General features: G+C 37.1%; 1 non-coding gene across 1 annotated transcript; it reads left to right on the plus strand.

Moving 5' to 3' along the window:
• Positions 1-445: 445 nt before the first annotated feature.
• Positions 446-552, plus strand: LOC139879209 (small nucleolar RNA R71). Its single transcript, XR_011770064.1, has one exon. It is a non-coding gene; the product is annotated as a small nucleolar RNA R71 (small nucleolar RNA).
• Positions 553-6,550: the final 5,998 nt, after the last annotated feature.

Here is a 6,550-nt window from a genome sequence, read left to right on the forward strand (position 1 = left end):
GAAATTCCTATTAAACTGCGCACGTCCCTGAAACTGATTGTTGTTCTGTTAACTAATATAAGCTATCTCTTCCTTCTGATTCATAGTCAAACCTGCATCACAATCTTTCGCCAGATGTAATCCCCCACAATACTCACAACCAACCTTCATACCATGAATATCTTTATTTATCTTCTCCAAATTCCTACCAAAGGAATCCAACTTAGCACTTATAGACCCAAAATCATCATATGCACCATGGGTTTCGGTTCTCTTAACTGAAGCTGAATGGAATGACTCATGATCTTGATGCCATTCGTGAGAGTAAGCAGCTTGCTTTTCAATTATCTCTAGCACCTCTTCTTCGGTCTTATCCATTAACGTACCACCCGCTGCTTGATCAATAGTCTGACGAGTTGGGATATCACAACCCTTGTAGAAAATCTGGACCTTCTGTAAATCATTCAACCCGTGTTGCGGACATGAGCGTAACAAAGTAGCAAAACGGTCCCAAGCATCAAATAATATCTCACTACTCTTTTGTCTGATTTGAGAAATCTCTGCTTGAAGTCTAGCAGCTCGAGACGCAGGGAAACACTTCGATAAAAACTTATCCTCCAAATTCTCCCAAGAGGTAATCGTGCCCTCTGGTTGCTTATCTAACCATCTCTTGGCTTCTCCCTTAAGTGTCCAAGGGAAAAGCCTTGTGTTGATTGAAGTATCGGCAACCTCATACAGCTTAAATAAATTGCAAACATCATTAAAATTACGAAGATGCTCGTTAGCATCCTCAGTATCCTTGCCATAAAATCGGCAATCAGAAGAAATCAAATTCAGGATCGGCCCTGTAATTAGAAAAGGCTGAGTGATGTTCGGCTGAGTAATCGAATTGCCTTGGCCCCCTCGTGTGGCCTTCAACTTTTATGCCATAGTCTGAGGACGAGGTGGTTGTTCTTGGTCAGACATATCTTCAGTCTCGAAAAGATCTAATGAAATGTAAGATTCTTCTTCTTTTCTGATTTCAGGTGGTGTATCGGGCACCACAGTCTCAGAACTACTTCTCAAATTAATTATATTAGCACTTGAAGAAAAAGATGAATCCACTGTAGACTGATGCTCTTGACTTATTGCTATGAATAACTCTCTTTCGGGTTCTGCAAATGGTTGAAGAATCGGAGAATTAGAAGAACGCGTATGTGGCATGCACTACCTGTTATCTGCGAAATCACAACTAACAAATGATTAAATGCACCGATTCAACTGAGAATAACGAAAAGAAATAATAAACTATAACTAAACTAAACTAAGAACAATTAGATAACAATCTTAATTTTCGACACAACTCTCCCCGGCAGCGGCGCTGCGACCTCATTCTCCGCGCCGCGACATAACACTAAAATTAATTCCTTTTTTAAACCTTGTTCTGTTCGCGAAATAAGTTAAACGTCGCGCCGCGGACACATTTGTCGCGCCGCGGCAAACAACTGAAACTGAATCCCACGTTTATTTTCCTCTTTTTACTTGCTTTAATTATCACACCTCATTAATCAATAAAACATTAACGTTTTAATCCTCAATGCACTAATAATAACAACCAATCGACAAAATGCCTCAAAAGCTTCAAAAACCGCATCTCTTCTACAAAAAGCTCTTCAAACTCGAACATTCTCAATATTATCAAAATAAACACCAAATCGTATCCGAACGGACTAAATTATGATCGATCTCGCTAAGGAAAACGTGTATAAAATATGCGATATCAATCCTGCCACTATATATATATATATATATATATATATATATATATATATATATATATATATATATAGTGGTAGGATTAAGAGGGAAGTAACCAATCGGGGGGAAGCAAATTTTTTTTTTCGTTTTTTTAAAAAACCTTGTTCACGAATATTATAGATAGGATGAAAATATGAACATTTAGTAGAGACACTTTGTAATAAATGTTTTTATTTTGGCGGGAAAACGCTTGAAGAAGTAATATATAACAATTCTCGTGTTTTTCGAGCGTATGTTGAGGTTTTAGCTATTGGGGTTTAGATATTAGGGTTTAGAAATTTAGGGTTTAGGGTTTAGATTTAGGATTTAGATTGAGTTTTTAACACGAACGGTTTAGAGTTTAGAGTTTAGGGTTTAGGGTTTAGGGTTTGGTGTTTTGGGTTTATGGAATAAACCCAAAACACCAAACCCTAAACCCTAAATCCTAAACTCTAAATCGGGCTAAATTTTACTTCACAAAACATGGGAAAAAAACGTTCATATTCTTCACGAACAATATTATCTTGAATATTATTTTTGTCGATCGTTTTCCCGCCTAAACAATAACATTCATCACAAAGTGTCTCTTCTAAATGTTCATATTTTCGTGTGATCTTGATGCCGGAAATTTTTTTTCCAAAAAAACAAAAAAAAAATTTTGCTTCCCCCCGTTTCCCCCCGATTGGTTACTTCCCCATTGATCCTGCCTATATATATATATATATATATATATATATATATATATATATATATATATATATATATATATATATATATATATATATATATATATATATATATATAAGTAAACAATCGGGGGGAAGAAAAAACTTTTTTTTTTCATTTTTTGAAAAAACTTTGTTCACGAATATTATAGATGGGATGAAAATATGAACATTTAATAAGGACACTTTGTGATAAATGTTTTTATTTTGGCGGGAAAACGCTCGAAGAAGTAATATATAACAATTATCGTGTTTTTTGAGCGTATGTTGAGGTTTTAGCTATTATGGTTTAGATATTAGGGTTTAGATATTAGGGTTTATAGGGTTTAGATATTAGGGTTTAGAAATTTAGGGTTTAGATTTAGGATTTAGATTGAGTTTTTAACATGAACGGTTTAGAGTTTAGGGTTTAGGGTTTAGGGTTTGGTGTTTTGGGTTTATGGAATAAACCCAAAACACCAAACCCTAAACCTTAAACCCTAAACCCTAAACTCTAAATCGGGCTAAATTTTACTTCACAAAACATGAAGAAGAAAAAAACGTTCATATTCTTCACGAACAATATTATCTTGAATGTTATTTTTGTCGATCGTTTTCCCGCCTAAATAATAACATTCATCACGAAGTATCTTTCCTAAATGTTCATATTTTCGTGTGATCTTGATGCCGGAAAAAAAATTTCAAAAAAAACGAAAAAAAAAAATTTGCTTCCTCCCGCTTCCCCACGATTGGTTACTTCCCCATTGATACTGCCTATATGTGTGTGTGTGTGCGCGCGCGCGCGCATAGGCGGATCCAATGTGTTAGAGAGGGGGGCGCCCGCCCCTGGTGGATTTCGAAATTTTAGTGCAACTTTTTTCGATTTTTCGATTTTGCCCCCGGTGGAATTTTTTTTTGCCCCAAACCCTTCATATTTTGCCCCAAAACCTTCGTATTATGCTAAAAACCTCTAAATTTTGCTCAAAAAACTTTATATTTTGCCCCAAAACCTCTATATTTTGGCAAAAAAAAATCTTTACGTTTTAAAAAAAAATTCGCCCCCGGTGAAAAATTGTCCTGAATCCGCCACTGTGTGTGTGTGTGTGAAGGAGTAATATATACCGTCAACATCCAAGTAAAAATGTACACTTTCACTGAACATAAAGATTAGCATTGTAGACATTTGAATTTGTGATGTGGTCTAGCGGTTGGTGGTCTGCCTCCTTTAAGGAATATCGGGAGTTCGCCCCTCGTTGGCTATATATTAATCCACAATTTCATCTCTGCCATGAAGTTCCACCCATGACACCTTTCTCACATCGTGTTGGGGGGTAAAGGGAGGGGGTTTTACCGTCCATGCCTCGCATGGGATTGGTGCGGGTTTTCTCCTGGGCGCGCAATTGGGGGCGGGTATAATTGTGTACGAGATTAACGTGTGGGTGGTTAAGTCCCACTTGGGTGATCCTAACATCTGTCCAAAGAAAAGCATCGTAGACATTTACTAATTAAACGGGTGCAAACTTCAATTTTTCGAGTAGCTAGTGAGAGGTCACATTGTCTTGATTTTTACCGAGACGCACAGTTTAAAAATGGAACTAAAAACTAATGAAGTGACCTTTGCAAAAAGATAGTAGCAAGCAACATAGGCATGCATTGTAAGATTCCACTTCAAGGATTGAACGGAAACGGGGACAACTTAAGAGGGTCTATATTTCAACATTGTCAAATCTGTCTACTACAAAATCTTGATTCAATGCTATAGATTTTGTTAAAAGTTAAAATGTGATGCTTTATTAGTTATTACTATGACCATATGTTTAAATCAAACTCCGTAATTGGACATAAAGTTTTATATTATAACTTTTGTCGACACACCATGAGGGCATTGATTTTCTTTGTGACATAAAAGTTACATTGCATGTTTTAATGCAATATCGGTTTAATTTTAGCTAACATTTAGTCATGGATATAACTCTATTGGTAATTTTATTTAGTTACCATCATATTCGTGCTCAATCTTGACTACTGAATTCAGGGCCCTTTCTATATGAAACTTTTTTATATATATAAACTAACTTTAATAATACTAGATAGAATGTAATCTTTTAAAAAAATTTATAAATAAATAAATCATAAGCTAATTAACTATATATAAGGGTTACATGTTAGAGAAAACGTTTTCTATGAGAGAGAGTGTAGAGAGAGAAAAAAGTGAGAGAGTGTGGCGAGGTAGGGCAGGCACGGATAGGCAACGGGATAGGTATAACGACGACTATGTGCACCGCAACAAGAGATCAAGCGACAACCAACTGACATCTTACATGTTCTTCAACTTTCCGATTGATTGGGGTGTAATTGATTTCTGGAAGCTATTCAAACCTTATGGTGCTGTAAGAGATGTATACATAGCTTCGAAGAGATTAAGGAATGGTCAGAGATTCGCTTTTGTTCGATTCGCAGAGGTTAGAGATGTAGATTGTCTTCTAAAGGAATTGGAAAAGGTCAAAATCAAAGGTGAACTCATCAAGGTCTTCATAGCAACCACGCGTAGCCCTAAGGTTGAAGCAGGGCCCAAAAGCAATCAACCTAGGGTCAACCCAGGTGGTTTCAATCCAGGTGGTAACAGTTTCCATGACGGGCGTCCCTTTAACGATGTAGTTAACGGTATGAAAGAGAGGTCGTATAATGATGGCATAAACGAACGGAGTAGTGAGGGAGTAGAGCATGACCATGAAGATCTGAGAGAAAAGTTAAAGAAAAAGCATGTGGATGGGGGTGAAGATTTGAGGAACACCCTAAACAGAAAGAAACAGGCAGTATAGGTCATATCAATTCCAAGGTCGTGAAGGTGGAAGAAAACAATAACAATCATGACTTACTCAGTAATGCTATTCTATGCGAAGCTAAGTCCTTCAAAATTCTAAAATACCTACAATGCATTGCATCAGAAGCAGGGTTCCAAGGCTTAGAGTTCAAGCAACTAGGTAACCTTAGTGTTATCATTATCTTCAAATCAAAACCAGAAGTGGAGGCAATCGTCAACAACGTTTCCCATCCCCTTAGAAAATGGATTCACAAAATTCAACTATGGGATGAGGATTTCTGGCCAGAAGGGCGCATGAATTGGTTAAGAATAAAAGGTGTTCCAATTCATTGTTGGACTGACAAAACTTTTATGTCGATTGCGGATTGATGGGGGGTCATATACGAGATGGAAAACTGCTCCATCAAAGGTAACCAAAAACTCAATTAGGGTAGAGTGTATGTTAAACTTTTTAAACATGAGAAATTGAATGAATCCTTGATTTTAATCCACAAGTCACGCGAGTATTTCATAAGTGTTTGTGAAGAGAAAAGGAAATGGTCCAATATGTATGACAAGGTGACCGGAAGTGAGTTTGCTGATGGATTTAAAGAGAGTTCTGACGAAGATGCAGGTGATATTGATTCCGACGAGTACATGGGCAGTGATGATAATGAAACTTATTATCCCTCAGACGATGATGAATGTCTTAAATTCGATGATTATGATGATCCAATTGATGAAGAAGCAGCAGAAGACGATGATCTAAAAAAAGGAAATATGTCTAATTCTTCTAATGCTAATGAAGGTTCTCCGGTAAAAAATAATGTGAATGGGACTCCGATCACCGGAAATACGAAGGGTTTTCAGTCAGGCCAAGAAGATAGGGCAGAAGATGTTCAGTCTGGATGTTTTGGAATTAACAAACTTTTTCAAGATTTCGAGGAGTTTGTTCCAGAGACTATGAGTAATATGTCACCTAGCCCAACTTCCAAGATTAGGGGTTTAGGTTCGGCTTCTCCATGTCCCAAGGGTGTTAATGATTATGGTGATGGGCCCCATAAAGGTTGTAGGGTTAATGCATGTGAAGACAATCCAGACGATTCAAATTCGTCAAACAAGCAGGCTGATGAGAATAATAAAAGTGATGGATCTGAACCTGGTAACCCTAATAACGAGCCCAATTCAAATTCGAATGGACTTGTTGTGGAGCCCAATCCTCTTTACAATACAAGCAATAAAGTGGTTGGACCGAACAATGATGGGATTGAGTTTAATGGGCCTGTTG

Source organism: Rutidosis leptorrhynchoides, chromosome 11 (genome assembly GCF_046630445.1).
Source record: "Rutidosis leptorrhynchoides isolate AG116_Rl617_1_P2 chromosome 11, CSIRO_AGI_Rlap_v1, whole genome shotgun sequence".
Classification (NCBI taxonomy): domain Eukaryota; kingdom Viridiplantae; phylum Streptophyta; class Magnoliopsida; order Asterales; family Asteraceae; genus Rutidosis; species Rutidosis leptorrhynchoides.